General features: G+C 43.7%; 1 protein-coding gene across 1 annotated transcript in view; it reads right to left on the bottom strand.

Annotated features, from left to right (window-relative positions):
* Positions 1–24,379, bottom strand: part of Kcnk13 (potassium two pore domain channel subfamily K member 13) — a 96,840-nt gene that overhangs the window by 70,330 nt on the left and 2,131 nt on the right. The window lies entirely within an intron of this gene.

The raw sequence follows: 24,379 nt of genomic DNA, 5'->3' as shown, positions 1-24,379 counted from the left end.
CTGCCTGGCTCGCTCTGGAGAGTTCTTTCCTTCTTTGTTTTGCTCTTGCCAAGGCCTGGACAGTTAGACAGTGATTTGTAAACTCACACACCCTAACGAGAAAGCACAAAACCTTTGCTTGACTCTCTCATTATATTTAACTCAGGATCTTTTTCTTACAGATTCAGAAATTACAAAATAAACAGAGCCTTTGTTCCCAGCTCTCCGTGGACACAAATTACTGCTTGTCCCTGTCTGTTCGGAGTTGGATTCATGAGCCTTTAAGGAAATGGCAAGAAAAATAATAATTTCCCTGACTCTAGAATGTGTGGATTTTGTATGTAACAAGCCAGGGCCTGGCTCTCTAACCTGTCAGTGGCACTGACGCCCTCAGTGAGGGTGATTCAGGGAACAGGGTGTGTGGTGATTGATACCCGCAGTCAGTGTCCACACAAACTGTGGTTTATGCACTTGGGTTATCCTGCACGTGAAAGGGTGCCCCTCCCCACCTTTGCTTGAGCAGCCATCATTTCCAAGGACAGTCCAATAAGGCAGGGCTGCTGGGTGTGGAGGAAGAGGATTGCTTGCATCTTCATGTGAAGGGTGGTGCCATTTCTGAAAGAGCTCAGAGAAGAAGTCCAGAGAGGCAGAAGGGAGAAGCAACTGGTGAAATTAGGAGATGATACTCCGAGTGGGGAAATGGCAGCGCTGAGCATGCTGGGAGTGTGGGAAGGCCCAGCGCTGCTGCCTAACTTGTAAAACAGAGCTGAAGCAGCCATCCCCAAATTCAAGACAATGGCATCCCACCAAGGAGGGACTTCCTGGGGGGCTCTCCCACCTTCCTTGCTCACCCACGTATTGGGTAGAGTAGAACTTCCCTTGGGTCTAACCTGACCATCCCATGAGGACACTGTGGGCTGGCAGAACATCACAGAGGTGTCAACCTTGTAAGGCAATTCTAGAATTCAGATGATCACATGGAGGATTCCAAAAATGAACAGAGATCATATTATCAAGCAAATCACAGGACTTCCCAAACACGGGAGCCTGAGTTGTAACCCACAGGCTGTGCCTCACTGCTATCTGGTTACTTGTTGTGTCAAGAGAGGAAGCTATCTTCAGAGAATTTGTGCTTTTGGTAAGGTTTCTAGAAACTCAGAGAATAAACCTGTAAAACAACACATTTTGCACAATATAAAAACTAATGAATGCTACTGCAGTATCGGGGGAAAAAAAGCCCAAAGAGAAAACTCAGGAATAATTCATCCCCCGATGCAAGAAGGAACACAGAGAATAAATAGTGAAAAGACATAGAAAGAAGGCAGCCAGGCTTTTATTGAGATGCCCTTGAGGAGAGACAAGATTAGGGGGCTGAGCCAAGAAGAGGGAAATTGATGTGGAAAGAAAATTGGGCCGATGAGTAAGGTTTTCGAGCTGACAGAGAGGGAAAGAGAGAGAGAGAGGAAGAGGTAAGGCCGATGCACACACAAGAGAGGCTGACCCTGCTGACAAAATCAAGGGAGGTGCAATGGGTCTTCAGAAGTCCAGAGGCCAGTCTGAAACATCTGGGGAGGTCTGTGCTTTCATCAGGCTGACAACCAGAAGGCACATGGAGTCTGACTGACAGGAGATGATGCTTGTAGACTGGCCTGGCTGGAGAGAGGGAAGAGGAACGCTTTTCTTCACAGGATGGGTCTAGTTTTCCTGTATTTCTCATTTCCCAGACATCACCTTCATATCTTCGATGCAAGTGTCCTGAATAAACTAACCCAGGTGACACCTGGAATGTGAACATTAACAGAAACCCAGTTCCTTAAATGCAGTGGTTTGAATAGCAACGCCCCTCCCCCATAGACTCATGTATTTGAATGCTTCACCCACAGGGAGTGACACTATTAGGAGGTGTGGCCTTGTTAGAATAGGCGTGGCCTCGTTGGAGGAAATGTGTGATTGTGGTGGTGGGCCTTGAGGTCCTATGCTCAAACTCCACCCAGTGCAGAGAGGAAAGGAATCTTCTTCTTGGCTGACTTCAGATCAAGACATAGAACTCTCAGCTCCTTCTCCAACACCGAGTCTGCCTGGATGCTGCCATGTTTGCCACCATGATGATAATGGCCTGAACCTCTGAAACTGTAAGCCAGCCCCAATGAAACGCTGTTCTTTATAAGAGTTGCCTTGGTCATGGTGTCTCTTCATAGCAACGGAAAGCCTAACTACAACATTACATCTGATGCCTAGTATCTAAGATTAACACTTCCCAATTCAACGGGAAAACAGAAGATCCAGAGATTAAACCCTGTTCACATGAAAGCAAACACAAACTTGCCGATTTGGAAGATCCATGGGAGTTTCAGTTCCTAGAGGCCATGCCTATATAAAGGGAAGGCTTCCACAGGCAGACACAGAAGAGACTATGCACCCAGGGGATTGAGCTCTGTGCGGTCAGGTTGGCAATGGGAGAGAAGGCATTGCTGTGAGTGTGGCTGAGCTGAGAGGAGGGGAGGTGATGGAGTCTGGAGTCTGTCTGTCCAGGCTTGCCTCCTGTCCTCTCCGCTGGGAAGTCCTGCATGTGCAGGATTCACCCTCCATCTTTCTAAGCTTTAACTTTCATATTCATAATTGAAAATCCTCTATTCGATGAAAAAGCTATATCCTGGGCCTGGCCTACAAGGAACTCTCTGGATGATGCTTCCGTGTCATTACTGACTGTTTCCACCCTAGCCAGAATCATCACAGCACCTATCCGCCCAAAGCATCTATGTAAACGACGGTGTTCCTGAAACAGGGATACTCCCTGGTCAAAGATCTGGCGTAAGGACAAGACACCCTCATTCGAATTGTTAGTTTAACACAATGTTTCAGAGAGGGGAAGGGGAGGGAGAGAGAGGAAAGCTAGACTGTGGTTTGAATGTGAGTGTCCTGCATTAGCTCACCTGTGTGGACACTTGGTCCCCAGCTGGTGACGCTATTGGGGTGGTTGTGGAACCGTGAGGAGGTGGGGCCTTGCTGGAAGAAGTGGATCGCTGGGCTTTTATAGCCAAGCCTTCAGGTTTTACAGCCAGCCCTCACTGACTGTATATTCACTTCTTCCTGACTAGATGCAATGTGATCAGTGGCTTCCTGGCTCTGCCACCAGGCTTTTTCTGCCACCATAGACTGCATCCCTTCAAACCGTACACCAGAACTAATCTTTACTTTGTTAGAGTTCTCTCCTTCCAGCACTCGGATTCTGGAGATTGAACTTAGGTCATCAGGCTCGGCAGCCAGCATCTTGATTGGCTGAGCCTGGCCTTTAAGATGCTTCTTGTTAGGGGTTTGAGAATAAGTAACTGATAGAGACGTGCTGGGGTGTCTGACCAAGACATTAGACATAAAGTCTCACAGCCATTTGTCCTGAGTCTAAAGAGCAAGCATGTATGACAGCAGACAGGGCTCCTAATGCTGCATCTGTGCTGTTTCATTTCTTCTTCATAGCTACGCTGATGTTACTGTTACCAACTCCTGTTACAGATGGAGAAACAGGCAGGAGAGAGCAAAGCACCTTGCATGGGTACTTCTCTCTATATGCCGGGGCCATTTAGCTAAAAACAAAGAGGCATCTGTAATTGGGTGTTTGTGTGTGTCAAATACCTAAATTTTAGAAGCAAACGGAATTTTAAAGGAACAGTATCCTTTTAAATATTTTTTTTTCAAAATCCTTTTACTATTTCGTGTGGATACGCCAGAGCTATAGAAGCCATCACTACTGAACTGACAGAATTGCCACTTTCCTTTGTGCGATCCTCTGTTCTGCATCCTGAGGCCACCTGCTTGGGGCTGAATAGGTCTTGGGGGGTCTATTTGTTTGGATAAGGAATCCTCTCTCCAGAAGAAAGGGCAGCATGTCCAGTCAGAGAGTGGCTTGTTCAAAGGCAAATTTCATTTTGTGAAGTCAGCTTCCAGTTTAGGTCGTATCAGGGCCAACACTGATGTGATGAGAGAATTAGCCAATGACATAAATAAAGATCCTTGGCATGGATCATGGAGTGTCTGGGGCGGGAAATGGACTCATCTCTTCGGACCAGGCTTCCTACATGCAGCATTATTCAGTCTTTCTGAATGGATGCAGTCCTTGACTCCCCATGTAGATGATCTATGCTCCGAGCTCCAAAGTAAGATGAACTCCAAAGAGAAAGGTCTTGTTGACCCTTAGGTATTTCCTAACATAGACTGTGCAAGGTGACTTTAATATCGGGCTGGGAAGGGAAGAGAAACTTGAGTTGCTAAAGGAACAGCAGCCGGAGAGGAATTCAGAGCAGCATGTTAGCCAGGTATCGTCCTACAAGGAGTGGAAATCTTGCATGTATGTGTGTGTGTCTGTGTGTGTGTGTGTATGTATGTTTGTATGTATGTCAAAAGCAGTTCTTGGTTTGTGGGCTGTTGATCCCATCAGCCTCCCCTGGAGGGGAAATCCCATTGTTTGCTAAGAAAAAATGTATAGTTCTGTGGCTTTCTCCTTCAGGCATGTGTTCAGGACCCTTCTGAATAACTATGCAAGCATGCTACCCACCTCTCGTCTACCTATCCACTGTGTGGTGAGGTTTTCGCTCTGTGGTCATGCTGCTTTCATTACGCAGAGTCAACATTGCTCTTCGATAGCCACGGCCCCATCTAGAGCCCATAGAAGTTAGCTCCACACAGCTGCCTCTAACACCCAAAGCTGACCACTGAGCCCGAGGCTTCCTTCTAACAACTTACCTTGTAGGTACATCGACCCCTGGTTTCTTGAAACTCAACTAATTAATAGTTTTATTTTTGAAATCTCCATACTCATTGTTTTTTTTTTTTTTTAAAAAAAAGAAACCCATTAACAAGAAACCTAATGCCTCAGAGATTTATTTAGGGCACTAACAAAGCCACTGAGAGCGTGACTTGAATAGGGGTGGAGACAGATCCATGTTGGTCACCCTCTACACCTGCTGTTGTTCACAGTATGTGGCAATGTAGCACTGGGAACATTCCTCGCATACAAGGTCAACTGTGCTGGAAACCCCTTCTTGTTGGGCGAGAACATAAGATAGCATTGCTAACATAGCTTAGAGACATCCCCCTGCAGTTCCTGAAGCCCTGCAGATAGTGCTTTTAAAGAAACAGGGACATATAAGAAGTCACTTAGGAGTTTTATTTAAGTTCAAAGGTATATACAGAATTGTTTTCTAAAGGTTTGGAGTGGACTCCTTCAATGGATGAGAAGCCCCAAAGAGGCTTTTCTGTCCTTCAGAAAGTCTCTGTGATGTGGCCACATGAACCTTCAGCCTCAGCCATCACATCCTTAATGTGTTATATAAATTGCAGTACTTTAAAAATTCTAATTTAACCTTATCCTAAGCAACGGGAGCCAATAAGTCACAGAACATGGACTTGTGAGACAGCTCACTGGGTAAAACTGCTTGCTGCAAAGCTTGCTAACCTGTTAGATCTCTGGAACCCATGTAAAAGTTGAAGAGGAAAGCTGACTCCCCCAAGTTGTCCTCTGACCCGCACACATGAGCCATTGCACACGTGTGTCCCCCTTCACAAACACACATGCACATGATAATCAAAATAACAAAGGGAAAAATTTAGCAAAAGAAATCACAGAATACTCTTGTGTATCACTTAAATTAACAATGAAAACAAAGGATCTATGTGTTACTTAAAATGATGTATATCCTTGGTGTGATATTTAGAGAACCCTGCAGTAAGAATATCCAGATCCTCTGCGTTCATATTTCACTTTTAAATTAAAAAAAAAAAAGACGTGCATGTTTGTATGCCTACCTCTCTGTATGTGCACCATGTGGGTGCATGTACCTGTGGAGGCCAGAAGAGGGCATCTGATTTCTTGAAACTGAATTTTCAGATGGTTGAAAGATGCCATATGGGTGCTGGGAACTGAACCCAGATCCTCTGCAAGAATAGCAAGTACTCTTAACCATTGAACCATCTCCCCACCCCCTGAATTTTTTATTTTAAAAGCTTTTTTGGAATCCTTAGATTAACTAATCTCAGGTACAGGGAGCAGTAGAGAGACTGAAGACAATAAAGAGGCTTGGAGAGAGACCTAGAGGGTCTTCTCTGCTGGTGCAATACGCTGATGTGTCTTTGGGGGAGGGGGGTCCTGAGAGAGCTGGGTCTCATGATGACTCCCTCCTAAATCTGGATCTGTATTTCAGAGTTGCATTTTACCTTTGACATTTGGATACTGTTTATGCCCAATGCCAGTGGATAACAAATGAACATGAGATGCATGGTAGATTCCTATACTCCAGTCCTTTCCCTAAAGGGGATTTTAAAAACTAATACTTTTTTTAAAATTAGCATATAAAGTACTAGGCTTCATTATGGTATATTCAAAAATTGCTTTAAATAAGAAATACATTAAAAAAATTTTTTTGTTGATTCTTCCCTTGTATGATTTGAATGAGCCTGTCCATCATAGGCTCAGATATTAGGACATTTGGTCCTCAGCTGGTGGCACTGTTTGGGGAGGTTGAGGAGGTGTAGCCTTGTTGGAGGAAGTATGTTTGTCACTTGGGGGTGGCTTTGGGAATTAAAACTTTTAAGCCACTTCTAGTTTGCTCTCTCTGCTCTTGACTTCTGTTGAAAGATGTGAGCTCTCAGCTTGCTGCTATGCCTCCGGGACATGATGGACTCTTATCCTCTTGGAACTGTTATCTCAAATAAACTCTTCTATATGTTGCCTTAGGTTTTGTTGTTGTTTATCACAGATAACAGAAAAGTAAAGCATATACCTCTCTTGTCCTTGCACCCTTCCATAGTCAGTATCTCCTTTCTTCATGTTTCTTCATGTCATGTGTGTTACGTCGCTTCTCCCCTTCTTAACACCTCTTCTTCTCCTCTTGTGGTCCCTTACCTCCTTTCATAGCCTCTACACACACACACACACACACACACACACACACACACACACACACACTGAAAGCTAGGGTCTACATATGACAGAGAACCTGTGATACTGTCTTTCTGAGTTTAGGGCACCTCGCCTAAAAGAATACTTTACAGATATATGCGCTTTTCTGCAAATTTCATTTTTCTTTTATAGCTAAACATTTCACTATGTATACATATCACATTTCCATGATCTAGTTACTAGTTGGTGGAATTGCATTTGGTTATAAATAGTTCTTATCTACTGTGACTGTGACTGAATAAACACGGATGTGCAGGTGTTTCTGTGGTATAATATAGAGTCTGAAGGGGAAGTTTTGGTGTGATTGTTTTTATTTCCAGTGTAATATATTGGTGTGTTGGAGGTGATGGAATACACATTCAGAATCCATGAACCTTCTTGCTGCAACGCAATAGCACTTGGAATATTCCCCATGGAGGATGGGGATAGGGCTTGTGACTATTGAGAAAAGGTTGATTATACCGGGAGAGGAATCTCTGGGTATATAGGAAGTAAGACTTATGCTAAGAGGTACGACATAAAAGATAAGATTTGAGGGTATGGCCCTGTTTCCACCCACAGGGATCTCTTGATTTGACAAGGGATAAACAGCTGACATACATTTGCTCAACAGATCCTCCCAAAAATGTAGACTCGGGACAAAGAAACAGTAGGCAATTATTGTTAGTTGTTTCAACTGAGGAGACAGCACATCAGTGTCTGAGGAGAGGCCATCAGCAGCCTGGAGTGAGGAGAATCAGAAAGCAGAAGCCAAAGGGAAGGGTTAAAAATAATGCAGGCATGAGCAGAGAACAAAAGAAAGATGGGGGTGGGGGGAGGAAGGCTGCTGATCTCTGATTTTTTTGTACCTGGTTTAGGATTCCCATGAGGCTCACCTGTACTCCCTGGCCCACAGTTCCATGTACCCTTAAAGTGAATTTCATAATTTGTTTTGAGCCAATTCAAGTGAGCTCCTAAAACGTGCAGGCAAAAGGGGTCCTGATAAAGGCAATACAGAGAACACAGCCATTTTCCAATAATACAACTGTTCCTGTCTTTGCAGGAGAATACTATGTCACAAAGCCTTATATTTTGCAAGGCCAGAACTACACAGAGAAACCCTGTTATGAAAAACCAAAAAACTAACCAAACAAAAACCAAACAACAACAAACCACACAAATCTAGGCAAAACCATAATCCCCTCAAAAGTCCTCAATGATGAAGGATTTCATCCTCAGATATTGGAGACATTGCATAATGCCATGGTGTACACCCAATGGGAGGTGGGGGGATGGGTAAGTTCCATCAATTGACATGAGATGAGACACTGTCAGGTTAAGAAGCAGGAAAGGGAAGCAAGCTAATCAAGTCCTCTCTGCTCTGGTGCTTCTTTGATTGATTGCAAGAAAGAGAATCATCTTTATTACGAAGAAAAGAAACCTCATACTGTTTTCACCTGTAGTTCAACTGAGTGACCACTGTGATCTCATTACCGTGGCTGTCAGAGGAAAGGGACTCTTGGGGAAGTCATACTATCTGTCACTGGCGGTAGGCAGATGTTGTCCAGCTCTGCCTGTAGCTGGAGGAGAAACCCTACACACACACCAGCAAACCCTGTTCCAACCTCCTTATTCCTAGATCTCCAGTGGAAGTATTCTACCCCACCAAGATCAGGGCATTCAAATGTCTAATGTCTTATGGATCCCTCAAGAATCATAAAAGATGATATTGATATTCACGGTCCAATCCCCTTGTGATGTTTTTGACTCTGGGCATCCTACATTTCAGGCTAGAGAGCAGTCTTACCCCCAACCTCAACACTTGAGCATTTTCCAAAGTCAACATGGCTGTTGTCCAAGGAGGCCTCAGAGATGCTAATTTTTTTTTCTCCTGCCATGATCTGTCATCCGAGCACTCTACAGGACTTGATGTGTTCTTAATTACCGTGCCGAGTTTCCTCTAAACCTGTCACTTTGCACCATTTCCAGTCTAGTGGGTCTTAATATCCCTAGAGGGAAATCTTTAACCTGTCACACAGTTCACAAGTTTCTGGATGAGTCTCATTAATTAAATACCCTAAGTAGAAAAGGCTCTTGTGCCTACTGGTTTGGATGACCAGAAGGAAACCAACCAAAATGGAATGAAATCTCCATGTATCTTATCAGGAGAACCCTGTTGGCCCTGTGATTCAACAGGGAACAATTAGAAACACCGTCCTGTGGAGGCTTGCTGGGTCACCCTTTCTTGAGTTTTTGATCCAAAGTCAGGCAATGAGCTTGCTTGTTTGCTTCTATTTCAAACTTAGTGCTTAAACCAAGAGACAAGAAAGAAGCCAAACACAGAGATGAACGGCAGGTGACACTCAGTCATGGGCAGAACCACGGGATGCAGTGAGCTGCTTCAAGGGAACATCACAGTCTCTCTTCAGGGAGTGGTTAGCTTGTGCAAATGTGGACCAGATCTCCCATTTTTCCAAGAGAAATTGGAAGCCTGGGTATTTTTTTTGAATCTGAAATTGATTTTCTTTTAAAGTTTAGCATGTAGACAACTATTCCCCAAATACTGAGGCTCCTAGGAATTGATGGAGCTTGCTCCACTGGATCTACCTTCTGCCACCAGTGGCTTCACTTGGAGCATACACATCATAAGAACAAGCAAGTGCTTGGATCATCCGTACTCAATTTCCCTTTGAGATCGTTGTCAAGCATTTGCCAATTTGTTATCATCAGTAAGCCAGATAAGGCAAATGGTGGTTGGTTATAGTTACTCTTTGAAACATAAACCAAGAAGTAGTGTTAAATACCCGAAAAGGAGAATTGTATAGTCTCAAATAGAGATTTGCAACAGAGTCCCTGTGGCACTAAAGTCATAGGATAGGTGGCACTCAGAGGGACCTCGTTACTAGCTGAGGAGGAAGGGGTGGTCTATTGGTTTCCTGTACTACAGAGAGTGCTCTGTAGTCACAGCATGTGTGAGTGGCACCTTTTCTCTACTTCTCTGAAGTCTGTGGCCATTCATACCCCATATGGTGACTCAAGACTTGGTAAGATCCTGGAACAACCTCTGAGCCATCAGAAAAGGAGGGTATGTTGGCTCAGTTGAAAATACGCATGCTCCCAATGCCTTTCCAACAGTTACAAGGCAATAGCTGCTCTCCAATAACATGGCAGCCACAGTGGTGTGACAGTTTCTCTCTTCCTCTTCATACCGAGTCTGCCTTAGTCCTGGTTTCGATTCCTATTTCTGTAACAAGGAGCCTCTCTCTGGCAGTCAGGGCAGATCTATCCGTCAGATGGTTTTTGGTTTTTAAGCAAATGAAAGAAAATGTGCAGGGTGAACTGAGCCACCATCCAAAGGCATGGTTCTAAAACTATGAGACAAGTGGGTAACAAGCTGTATGTACCTCATTATTAAAACACGAGAAGACAGGTTGCTCTAATAATGTCCATGAGTTTGAAGTGGTGGTGAAAACATGGGTGATGGAGTTCCTGTCACAGCTGTAAAGTGAGTGGGACAGATCTGTCATTTTGGCAGGTGACAAAATAACAGCTATCACCCATTCTACCAGCCGGGTTGTCTCTATACTCATTATTGAAGGCTAGCAACCATATATAGAGAGGTGATACACCCATCCAAATTCACACATGCCTTGAACTCTATCCTTAAAGGAAAAGCCTTAGAGTTAAGTTGATCACACAGTAGGGATTCAATAGATCCCAGCTGAACCAACAGAAATTTATATTTGACACGAGATGGAGACAAGAAGGGAAAATTCCTCCCCACAATGTAGGATATCCAGACACTTTTATTCTAGTCAGGTGTGGTGACACATGCCTGTAATTCCAGCACTTGGGAGGTTAAGGCAGGAGACTGCCTCAGGTTTGAGGCTAGCCTGGGCTGCACTGTAAGACTCTATCACGAAAAATATTTCTTCTATAATATCACATGCAAATCTAGTGATGGAAAACACAGAGAACCAGGCCATAATGGTTATAGTTCCATTTCCATTAGAGCTTTGAGAGTCTCAAGGTCTGACAATCACTCTCTATTTAAATCAGGGATGAATGAGGTCTGATTCACAGCACTACCGCTTAGAATAACGTATCTAACCACTGTGCTTCGGTTTTGCCACACAATCGGGCAATACCAATCTTCAGTTATAGGATGAAGAATTGACTTTGAACTTTGAAAGGCAGGTCTTCATATAATATAGCAAGTCTTAAACACTATGGAGTTGAGGATGACCTTGAAATTCTGATCCTCCTGCTGGATCTTCACAGGTATACTGGGATTACAAGGATATGCTGTCATACCAAGTTTAATGTGGTGGTAGGAACTGAGCATGGGGCTTTCTGCACATTAGGCTAGCATTCAGTCAACCAGGCTACAACCACAGCCTGAGGATGGAGGGCTGTGCATATAGGTTGCTTGCCACAGTCCAAAGGAAGAGCAAGAACACAGTACACATTGGTTATAAGAATAAGATTCTTGCAAATTCATTAAGAGAACAATCACCCCCAACTTCGCTTAGTCCTGCCGCATCGTACCTACAGGAGTCCCCCCCCCTTTTAGTCCATCTCTATATCTTAGAGACCCAGGCTCTTGGTGCAGACCCTGGATCCCCCTCGTTACTCCTTTTCAGCCTTTCCTTCTAGCCCATCTCCAGCCCTTTGTGACTCTGCTCACCTGCAGAATGTCTCTCTCAGGGACCCACAGCTGCCACACTAGGCTGGGATTCAAGTAGGGGACACTTCATTTTTCTTCCTGTCTTCCATTCCAGACTCTCTAGACTTAGCCTTACAACCCTGCTGCAGCTTGCCTGCTTGACACCTTCCTCCCAGTCTGCCTTCATTCCCTTAGGACTAGATCGCTTGGTGACCCAGGGTTTCCAGTTATTCTTCACAGCCATTCTCAGCCTTTTTTCCCTAACCCATCTCCATTCTTTTGTGACTTCCTGATTACCCACAAAACAACTCTCTACCAGAGACCCCACATCCACCACTCAGCTGGGACTAAAACTGTTCTCTGCCAGGGATCCCCAGATATCATACCTGGCTAGGAACCAGAGTGGGTAACAGCAACAAAAGAATGGGACACCCACCCAACAAAGATGAGACCAGATGTCCATACCAAGAAACACTTCAATAATTTAAGATGCCTAGATCCCAGCACAAAAACACAAACAAGAACAATTAAGATAATGTGCCTCCTCCAGAAGTCAGCAACCCTATTGTGTTAGGCCCTGAGAAAGGAAATTTAGCTTAAACACAATATAAGGATTTCAAAATAGCAATTATGAATGTTTAAAAAATCTTCAAAAGGATATGAATAGATGTCTAAATGAAGACAGTGAAAACACAAACAATCGAGTGAAATAATCAAAATAATTCAAGACCTGAAGGTAGACCTTAGCAAGGAATCATATCACTAAAGAAAACTCAAACTGGAAATAAAAAACACAGGATATCTAACAAAAGCCTCAGAGGTAAGACTCACCAACAACTTAAAAGAGATGAAAGACAGAAAGAATTTCAGATCTTGAAAACAGGGTAGAAGAAATGGATAGTTCAGCCAAAGAAAGCATAAAGTCTAAGAAATTCAATGTACAAGACGTCCTGGAAATCTGGGACATTATGAAAAGACAAAACCTATGAATAATAGAGATATGGGAAGAAGAAGATATTCTGGTTAGAGGCATAGAAAATATTTTTAACAGAATAATAGAAGAAAATTTCCCTAATCTAGAGAAAGAGAGAGAAAGAGAGAGAGAGAGAGAGAGAGAGAGAGAGAGAGAGAGAGAGACAGAGAGACAGAGAGAGACGAAGACAGAGATGCTTATCAAGGTATAAAAGGCATGCAGAACCCCAAGTAGACAGAACCAGAAAAGAAACTTTAATGACATATAATAATCAAAATACTAACTTTACAAAACAAAGAAAGGATATTAAAAGCTCCAGGGGGAAACATAAAGTGACATAAAAAGACAGGTCCACCTGACATTTCAGTGGAGTCTTTGAAAATCAGAAGGGCCTGGATGAATGTTCTACAAGCCCTAAGAGACCACAGATTCCAGTCCAGACTGTTATACCAGAAAAACAACCAATCACAATAGACGAAGGAAAACAGTCTGAGGAGAAGTTAGTTGCACTCAAGAGGACATGAGGAATAAATAATCGAGGAACATTTAGCCAAAGGAGGGGAGAAAACACACACAATGACAAAGCCCCCAGAAACGAATAAACATTGCCCATTAATAGATCTCAATAATAATGGTCTCAATTCTCCAACTTAAAGACACAGACTAATAAATCGAATTAGAAAACAGGATCTATCTTTTTGCTGCATCAAAGAAACACACCTCACCACCAAGGAGAGTGATCATCTTAGGGTGAAAGAATTGAAAAAGGTATTCCAACAAAATGGAAACAAGAAATAAGCAGGTCGTCTTAGGGTTTTACTGCTGTGAATAGACACCATGACCAAAGCAAGTCTTATAAAAGACAACATTTAATTGGGGCTGGCTTACAGGTTCAGTGGTTCGGCCCAGTATCATCAAGGCAGGAGCAGGGCAGCATCCAGACAGCCAGACAGGCATGGTGCAGGAGTAGCTGAGAGTTCTACATCTTCATCTGAAGACTGCTAGGAGAAGATTGACTTTCAGGCAGCTAAGATGAAGGTCTTAAAGCCCATACCCACAGTGACACACCTCCTCCAACAAGGCTATGCCTCCAAATAGTGCCACTCCCTGGGTCAAGCATATACAAACCATCACACAGGGATAGATTTTTTAATATCCAAAAAAATAGACTTCAAACTAAAAGTATCAGAAGAGACAGGACACAAGAAATCCACCAAGAGGATGTTACAGTTCTAAGCACCAAACACACACAGGCACCTAAGCTCATAAAAGAAACACTACTTCAACTAAATTACATATTAACCCCCAGCACAGTGAGAGTGGCTGACTTCAACACTGTATTCTGACCAGTAGGCAAGTCATTCTGACGAAAGGTAAGTGGAGATCTTCTGGAGTTAAGTAATGACGTAAGTCAGACAGCCCAAGCACACTTCTATAGAACATGCCACCTGAACACTAAAGAATATACTGTTTTCCTCAGCAGTACATGGCATTGTCTTCAAAACTGACTACATATGAGAACACAAAGCCTATCTCAACAGCTATTTTTTTTTAAATTGAAATAACACCCTGCCTCCTGTCAGTGCATCCTTGATTTTAAAAGCTGGATAGTAACAACAGTAGAAATGGCAGAAAGTACACAAACTCATGAAAACTGAACAATTCACTACTGAAGGGAAATCGGTTTTTGTTTGTTTTATTATGGGTTTTTTTTGAGACAGTTTTTGTGTGTCTGTGTGTGTGTAGCTCTGGTACACCCTCTGCAAACCAAGCTAGCCTCAAATGCACAGAGATCTGCCTGCCTCTGCCTTCTGAGTGCTAGGATTAAAAGCATGTGCTACCAACACCCGGCTTTGAATGAAAACTGTGTGTAAACAGAAATCAAGAGGGAAATAAAAATATTTTTAGAATTGAATGAAAATGAAAATAAAACATACTGAAACCTATGGAAAGGACTTTCTAAGAGTCAAGTCCATAGAACTAAGCTGCTTAAATTAAAACAGACAAACAAACAAACACAACCCTGGAGAAATCTCATACAAATAACTCCACTCTGGAGAGTTCTAGAAAACCAAGAAAAAACAGCACCCCCCAAAAATAAGCAGATGGAAAGACATAAACTCAGTGCTGAAATCAGTGAGGTAGAAAACAAAGAACAATATAAAGAGTCAGTGAAATGGAGAGTTGATTCTTTGAGAAAGCATCCAAAAGACACAGAGAGAAGATTCAAACTGATAAATAGAGACGAAAAGGGAGACATTATTGTAGACAACTGAGGAATTTGAGAGAATCATAAGGAAATATTTTAAAAATCTGTATGTCACCAAACTTGAAAACCCAAAAGAAACGGATGAATTCCTTGCTATATGTACCAAAGTTAAATAAAAATGAGATAAAAATTTAAACAAACCCATCTCCTCTGGTGAAGTAGAATCAGTAATTGAAAAAAAAATCTCCCACCCCCCCAAAAAAAGTCAGGGATAGATGGATTCAGTGCAGAATTCTACCAGATTTTCAAAGAACTAATGGCAACACTCTTCCAATTATTCTACAAAATAGAAACTGAAGGAAAATTTCCTAATTTGTTTTCAAAGCCACTATTATCCTGATACCAAAACCACACAAAGACCCAAGAAAAAAAGAACACTACAGGTCAAAAAGTCACAATGAAATATTTGCAAACTGAATTCAAGAATACATCAAAAAAAGCATGCACCATGCTTCCACATACAAAAAATCAGTAAATGTAATCCACCATATAAACGAACTGAATGAGAAAAACCAATAATTATCTCATTAGATGCAGAATGGGCCTTTGACAAAATCTAACATCCTTTCATCATAAAAGTTCCGACGCTGCCATCAAGAAGACGGTTGAAGTTCATTACCATCAGCCAAAAATTGAAGAGGATCCAGAAGTGACTCCGCAGGAGACTGACACAGCTGCCAGCTCCCCTGCCTCCCCCTACGGTCAACCGCTAGACTTCCACACCCTCCAGAAGGGTTCCTGGTATGCCTGGCTTTGCCCTCGCTTCTCTCGCTAGAGAGCTTGGCCTCTTGATCACCACAACAAAAATTGGCTTTTTCCTAAACCAAGGCCGCCCTTGATATGGCCGCTAACATTGGGGAGCCTTCCTTTATGACAATATTACACCCCAAACTGACAAATGGTTGGTAACTTGAACATTTACAAGAGACTAGGATGGCTGTGAGTTAGCCCAATGACGGGATTATTGTAGGTCCACTTCCCAGGGGCCCACCCAATGTAGCCAAAAAGGAGTGCGTGGTGCTGGGAGTGGGTGCAGCCTACATGGCCTAAGACAGGGCTCTCACCCTCCTTTCACCCACATCGGAGTCCCTTGACGTTGCCCATCGTCGACAGCCTAAAGCCTTCGACCATCGATGTGACTCGTCTCACATCAGTGTTTTGGGGTTGTGAACTTGTCTAAGACCCCCCATAATTAGACATCCAAATTCAAAATTCACATAGTTGGGATTGATCATAAGATGCCTTCTCTAACTAAACAGAGAAGGGGGAGATGCCAGAAGCCAGGACCCTCGCCCTTACCCTCACCCCCTACCTTTCCCCACCTGCACAATGTCCTCTGAAGCTTGGCAACTGCAAGATCCTGCTTAGCAACTGCAGATAGACTCAAAGCAGTGTACCATATCATCTTAAGAATAGCAGGGAGACCATAACTCAAGCAGTGTACCATATCTTCTTTAGAACAGCAGGTAGATCATAATTCAAGGCAGAGTACCTTATAGACCATGACATGTTTCAAGGCACAGGCCAAGAAGATTTTGTACTTTTCCACCACCTTGCCCTTCTTACCCCCTCCCCTTGTAAAATATGCTATAAAAAAGCATTAAAAAAAAAAAAAAAGTTCCGACGAGACCAGGGAGCAAGTGACACAAATGACAGACCCCAACATAATAAAGGCAAGGCACAGCAAGCTCACAGCCAACATTTTAAATATAGAGCAATTCAAAGCATTTCCTCTAAAACCAGGAACAAAACAAGGATATCTATTCTCTCCAGATTTATTAATGTCATACTTGAAATCTTAGCTAAAACAATAAGACCACTAAGAGATATTATGGAGATTCACACAGAAAAGGAAGAAGTCAAAGTAGCCTTATTTGTAGATGATATGATTTTATACATAGAAAAATCCTAAAGACTCCATCAGGAAACTTTTACAGCTGATAAACATCTTAGCCAAGTAGCAGAATTAAAACACAAAAATTGGTAGCCTTCCTTTATACAAATAACACACATGCTGAGTCAAGGAATCAGTGGCCTTTACAATAGCCCAAATAAAAAAATATCCTGAGATAACTCTAACCAAGCAAGTGAAAGACTTGTATAGTTAAAACAAAACAAGACAACACAGCAAACAAACAACATCCTCCCAAAACTTAAGAAATCAAAGAAAGAAATTATAGAAGACACCAGAAGATGAAGAAATATCCATGCCTCTGAACTGGCAGCTAATTGCTACAGTGAAAGCAGCCATCCTACCCAAAGTAATCTACAGATTCAAAGCACTCGCCATAGAAATCCCAACACAATGTTTCACAAAAATTAAAAAAAAAAACCAATCTTCAACTTTATATAAAAACATAAAACTCAGGATAGTCAAAACACCCGTGAATAATCACTGATAATAAAAGAGTTGCTGAAGGTATCACCATCCCAGATGTCAAGGTGTATTAAAGAACTATTATAATAAAAACAGCATGGCATTGACATAAAACAGATACCGTTGGTCCATGGAACGCTTATGAACACCTGATTTTTTTAACAAAGAAGCCAAAGATACACACTGGAAAAGAGACAGCATCTTCAGCAAATGTTACTGGTCAGAGTGGATAGGTGTATGTAGAAGAATGAAAATAGACCCATATCTGTTATCCGTCACCAAATTCAAGTTCAGATAAATGAAGGACCTCAATGTGAGACCAGACACCATGAGTGTGACAGATGAGAAAGCAGGGAATAGGCTTGAGCGCATTGCCACAGGGAAGGACTTTCTGAACAGGACATTAAGAGCCCAGACACTAAAACCAACAACTAATAAACAGGGCCCCATGAAGCCATAAAGCCTCTGCACCACAGAGGACATCATCATTTGAGTAAAGCAGCCGTCTACAGAGTGGAAAAATGTTTTTACCAGTTGTAAAGCTAAGAGAGGGCTATTATCTAGAATATATAAAGAACTGGGGGTGGGGGAGGGGAGACAACCCCAGAACATCAAGAAAACAATCCATTTAAACAATGTGATATAGAACGAAATAGAATTCTCAAAAGATGAAACACAAATGGCTGAGAAATACTTTTTAAACGTTCAACGTTCTTAGTCATCAAGGAAATGCAAAATAAGTGTGCCGCTGAACACAAGAAGTGTTCCATCTTACCCCGTCAGAATAGCTCAGGTCAGTATAACAGTGAGCGCTGGCGAGAATGAAGTCATCACACACTCATTGCTAGGGAGCACAACAACTTGCACATCTAGTACAGAAACCAGGGCGGCACTTCCTCAACAAGCTGAAAATAGATCCACCGCAAGGTCCAGCTATTCAACTCTTGGATGTATACCCAATGGACTCTACCCTTTACAACAGAGATTCTTGCTCATCCACACTCATTGCCGCTCTATTCATAACAGCCAGAAACTGGAAACAACCAAGATGTGCACCAACTAATGAGTGGACGATGACAATGTGGTACATTTATTTACACAATGGAATATTGTTCAGCTGTGAAGAAAAAAAATGAAATTATAAAGTTTGCAGGTAAATGGATGGAACTTGAAATAATCATCCTGGAGGAGATAACCCAGTCCCAAAGACAAATATTGCATACTTTCTCTTTCGTGTGAATTTCAGCTTTAGATGTGTGTATTTCAGCCTGAATAAATGCAGAGGTTAGGGAGCTTGTAAGAGACCAGGGAGGACGATCACTTAAGGAAGGAAAGTAAGGTGATAAGATAAAGCAAAGGGGAGGGAGGAGGGAGAGTGGGGTAAGGGACTGTTGTCCAGCTCTAGTCATGGGTCATGGCTCTTCTCATGTTCAACAGCACATTTCAGCATGTCATTGCTGTTAGCATATGTATGTTTATTTATTTAAATATATGCTTATTTATTTATTTATTTATTTATTTATTTATTTATTTATTTATTTATTTATTTCAGGCTACCCAGTGCCGCCTGAAACTGCCCTCCTTGTCATTTTCTCTCCTCTGTGATTACAGACACAGAGAAATGGTGCTGCAGGCAATGGAAGGGCAGGCTGCTGCCGCCTGAAGGCTGGGGTGCCAGTGCAGGCATGAGCACGAGAGGTCCCGGAAGCAGCAGGTGCATGTGCAGCTGGGGTCTCTTTTTCTCCTGCTTCACCCCATGCTAAATGGGGCACTCTTCCCAGACCGTGCAGGAAAAGCAACTTTCGTGAAGGTTCATTTGACCGCCTTCACTTTCCACTTGAAAGCGGAAGCAAAGCTCGAGACAAGTCCGTGATGCTGTGTAAAGACCAGCGCAGCTCCCAGGTACGGAAGCAGGAGAAGAAGGGAGCTGTAGGCAAACTGGAGCTGTGGAGAAAGAAACGTTCTTACTGGGCCTGGTGATGCATGCCTGCAGTCCCAGCACTTAGGAGACTACGACAGGAAAGCTGCTGTGAGTTTGAGGGTCAACTGGACCACATGGCAAGTGCCAAGAGCCTGGACCTCAGAGTAAGATCTTGTCTCAAAAACTAAGGAAAGGAGGGAGGGAGGGAGGGAGGGAGGGGAGGAGGGAGAGAGAGGAAGAGGGAGAGAGGGAGGGAGGGGGGGAGGGAGGGAGGAAGGAAGGAAGGAAGGAAGAAAGAAGGTAGGTTGGTCCAAGTTGGGTCTGTTCGCACAAGACTGTAATCCCAGCTACTCAGGAGGCTAAGGTAGGAAAACCTCAAGCTGACAACTAGTATAGGCTCCAGTTAGTTCTAGTTCAGCCTGAGCAACTTAGTAAGACTCTGTCACAAAGTGGGATGGAGAAGGTCAGGAAAGAATGGACTCTCGGCTATTAGATATGAGGATAGCAGGAAGGTTTGGGAATGTGAGACCAGGACTTGGGAGGCTGGAAGCTGGGGGTGATGGTGCTAGACTCAAGGTCAAAAGGCTCTGCATTGTCCAGAAAGGGCATCTCAGTTTTATCTCCAAACTGAAGGATGGTGGTAGAGATGCCTTTTGGCCTCAGAATTCTGTCTTGATCATACTTAGAACGACCAAAAGAAACACTCACCAGACTACCAGAGTTGATAATCAGCACTGAAGGAAAACCAGGGATGGGAAGAATGAAGAAGAAGAAGAAGAAGAAGAAGAAGAAGAAGAAGAAGAAGAAGAAGAAGAAGAAGAAGAAGAAGAGGAGGAGGAGAAGAAAAAGAAGAGGAGGAGAAGGAAGAGGAGGAGGAAGGAGAGGAGGAGGAGGAGGAGGGAGAGAGAAAGCCAAGTAGTGAATGTGCCAAATTTTCATACACATAGGAAAATATAGAGCCAGTTAAAAATAAAAATGAAAACATGCTAAGTGGTTACTTAAACCAAAAACTACTGATGATTACCCCCTGGCTTAAAGGTCAACAAACACTTGCTCATACGACACAGAACTTTAATTCCAGATTCGGGTGTTTAAGATGGCCACTGTTGCAGAGAGCATGAAGAGGGTAACCAACTTAGCCCCGAGGGAGATGAGCAACGTTATGCAGGCTATGGAGTTACTGACTTAAAAAAATTTTTTACATGTCCTGAAACACAGTGGAATGTTGTTGTTGGTGCGTTTGTAAGAATTAAAGGCTGGTGGCAGGGTGGGGGTGACAATGTTCCCTTTACCTCCAGAAATCTGTGACCCAAGGGAAAACTGGCTCGAATATATACAGACTCCAGGACACAAAGAAATGTTCAAAGAAGAAAACAGAGAATTGTACAACATGCACATTCTCAGATCATTATGCGATAATTTTAGCAATAAATCAAAGCATAATTATAGAGCCAACCTCACAGAACCTTTAAAAAGCAATCTTTCTGAATAACATTTGAGATGAGTTAAACAGCTACATAGCGAATGAGCAAGAATATTTATCTTAGCCACGGAAAGGATGTGAATTATGAAAAAACTAGGAAAAATACTCTGTCAATCAAATAAGTATTTTTTCCTACACCAAAAATTCAAGCCAGTAAGGAGGTAGTTGAAAAAGATGAGTATCCACCCAATTAATTTTCTCACTCCCCCTATCTGTTTTTCTCTGTGTGTCTCTGTGTGTCTCTCTGTCTCTCTCTCACACACAAACACACACATGGGACCAGGGGAGGGAAGCTGCCTGTTACTCCATTGTAAGGGATGGGGGCCCTTAGCCTTGAAGAATGGCCTTAACATAGCATAGAGAACCCCACGAGCTCCTCAGAACAATTTGAAAACCATTTCAATGGTCCGTTGGTTGGCCCAGATTCAATGTGATATTCATCAGCTGCTTACTCCAAGGGAATTCCCAAGACACAGACAACCTGGGTACCAATGTGTCAAGAGCCAACAGGAAAAGGCAGGAAGTGGCTTTGGGATCTGCTGGGGGACAGTGGAAGTGGGACAGACATTTTCAACCATCATGGTATGTGGGGAGATGTTTTGTTGGTGAGGACCTCGAAACACGATGCTGGAGGCCAGTCTTTGTCTACATGGTAGGTTTTGCTCAAATCTTGCCTTGTGTTAGCAGACACTGGGAATCACAAACTTCCCTGGAGCCTGCAAGCCAGACCATCTTCACTTGTCATTACTTTAGGGCACCTGAAACCCATCACAACTGAGGAAAGGGGTCGCGGTATCTAACTGGGGACCAACTCTTCCAACAAAAGGGGCCTATGAGGAAGAAAAGGCATGGGGATAGTTCTGAGTATCAGCTTGGAAGGGAGCGCTCTGTCACCTCCAGCTGAGCAACTTCCAACCCATCGTAGAAGCTCTCTGAGCCTCAGAACCCACTGCTATTCAAGAAGAGTGTGGCCAGCATCGCCAGGTTTTGTAAGAGTTCAATATGTACAGAAATACACGCTGTGCTTGGCCCCCAGAGGACAGTTATGCCATTCCACATTCATAGAAACACATGTAAATCCCATGGACAGAACATTAAAGGGAAGAGAACACCGAATGGTGTGTGTGCCCGGATGAAGAAGCATTGTGGTCATCAGAAGAGCTGAGAAAATGTATCTCCCTATCTGAGGAAGAAGTGTGTGCACACACGTCACCCTCCAGGGTAACCAAGAATTCTGTGTGCACTTGACTAGAATAACCTGCAACATCAAGGGTCTGCAAGAGAAGGAAGAACTTCCTGTCATCCCTTCCTAAGGCAAAGGAAGGCCAGACTTCTCTCCCCTGTGACCCAAGTTGATCTGGGGATTTCAAGTCTGCAGTTGTCTAGCTAGCATGGTCTTGAACTTAGGAAATTCCTGTAGTGGCGCTGCTCTCACCAGCTGCCTCCCCCTCCCCCAATGCCCTGCACCCCATGTTATACTCATTTCCACTCATGGTCTGATCTCTGGTTCACTGACTACCAGTTTCCTCCATCCTACCAGGAGAGGTGATCAATAAGAGATATAAAGATGGCCCCCGGGATAAAGAGAAGATGCAACCCCTGTGCTGAAGAGGCATCATTGGAAAAATGCCTGGCAACTCATAATGAAATAGAGGGCTGGAGGAAGGGATAGGAAAGGGGAAACAGTGGTTGTGGGGAGGGGAGACCACTGTGCTGAAGGATGGTGGGAGTGGGCGCTTCTTGTCATCAGGTGGACTGGTTTGCTGCTGAATCTGAAATCACAGGCTGAAGAAGTCACACACTGATTACAAGCTCCTTTGTTTCTATGCTTTGAAGGGGACAAGGTTGATGCTGGCTACCTCCTGGGACTGTCCTGTATTTTGGAGACTCCAGGTAATAGGTTAAATGAGAGTAAGCTAAAAGAAGCAGAAGAGACCATGTCATTTTTGAGAACAGAGCAAAAAGAGATAAGAAGGCTAGAGCCTGGAAAGACCTTAGGGGAGAACCTTAGAAGAAGATCTCAGTGGAGGATCTTAGAGATGAGAAGCCCCAGGAAAGAGGGTTGTTTCTTTTGTGTTATACGGGGACAACTTTAAGTTTCCTTAAAGAGGCCAGGGAACATTGAATTTAGTTTTTCACTGCTTGGGCTATTGGACTAGTCTTCTTTGAAAAGACAGCCACTTTACACAGGACCTCAAGAATGATCTGAGTTACAACCACATCAAACCCGCCTCTTCTTCACCGAGAAAGGCATGGAAAGAAAGAGATAACAGACTAGAATTGAGAATTCAAACATAAAAATCATTGTATTTCTATTACTATAAAGGAATCCAGATGCAACAGGCTCAGATGGACACAGGAAAGGACAGGAAGGCCGGGTGGTGAGAGCGAGAGCTATGTTCTGTCAGGAATTGGATCCCACAGTCCTGGAAGTTTCCAGGTAGGACATGAGTAATCAGTGAGATTCCAGCCTCTCAGAACGGCCAGTCTGAGCTTCCCTGTGAAATCTTAGGAGGTGGGTCTCAGAGGAATGAGCCTCTTACCCTCCCTCAAGTGGGCACAAACTCTCACTGGCTGCTCTTGCTCCTGCTCAGTACACCGGGTATGTACTGCCCCTCAGCTGGAAATCTTAGGTACACCTGCCATTGTTCCCACAGAAAACCATTTAAAGCCCAGCAGCAACTCCCACTGTGCCTGGACATGGAGAGCAGTTTGAACAACACCTCTCATCCTTACAGAGGCTGGGCTCTAAACACAGGCACGAGGGAAGAAGGCAGTCAGGAAGGCCTGACACGTGAAGCTGTGGAAATGAAAGCTGTTCCTCTTTCTAGGTGACAAACAGCGGACCTCCGAGAAAAAAAAGATAGAGTGACATGGGGTTATGAGCTGGACCACCTAGCAGGAAGCACTTGAGTGCAGTTGTTATGCCCCCAGTCATTCTGGTCTTTTCAGCCTTCTCGTTTGCTGACCAGCTGAGTCATGGGTTCCTGGCTAATCTTGGGAAGTCTTTCTTGCTTAATCCGGCCTATAGCCTGTTTGAATGTACTTTTCTCCTGACAGAATGTCTGCATGATATCTCAAGGTGGTTCTCCTGTCACCGACGCCACTGGCAAACCCTTTTAGAGAGCCCCTGGGCCCTGGCTGTCGAGAGTCTTGCATTAAATGTGTCCAGCTGCTGCCAAGAGCTCCTGCAGTGGCTTCTGTACTACTACCCTTCTTCCTCGCGCCTTTCGGAGCCCCTCCGCCATCACAGGCCTCTTTCCCCAGGACGGCTACAGTACTTTCTCCAGCCCACTCGTTACTCAGCTATACATCAATAGTGAGCAGGTATTTTTTTGGGGGGGGGAGGGGGTGCTGCACAAATCTTCCGGTTCCCACCTCATTCTGCAGGGGAATATCACCGATGGTAGCCCACCACACCATTCTCAAAATTCTTAGGGGCTCAGCTGCTTCCTACTAAATTCTGACTTCTTATCCCTACTCGATCTCATTAACCACCAGGCTGTCTGTCCTAACAGTCCTTCCTCTAGTCCAAGCTCAGCCAGCCCCTCAGGGACTTCTGGACGCAAGCTGCTACTGCCCCAATGTATACCCCTATGTTTAGTCCCTAAACCCAAGTCATAGGAACTCAAACTGGCTAGACCCACGGTCCCTTTCCCCCTGGTTCCTCACGGAAGGAAACATGTCCCCTTCTTTGCGCCCCATTTTACACTCTTCTGCCTCTTTCTAGTTTGGAATTCTGAGCGTCTCTCTGTAAGTTTGAAATCACGGGCTTTCCTT

This window comes from Grammomys surdaster, unplaced genomic scaffold, assembly GCF_004785775.1.
Source record: "Grammomys surdaster isolate TR1022 unplaced genomic scaffold, NIH_TR_1.0 279, whole genome shotgun sequence".
Lineage (NCBI taxonomy): Eukaryota > Metazoa > Chordata > Mammalia > Rodentia > Muridae > Grammomys > Grammomys surdaster.
Note: the sequence above shows the minus strand (reverse complement) of the source record. Positions and strands in the feature narration are given on the sequence as shown.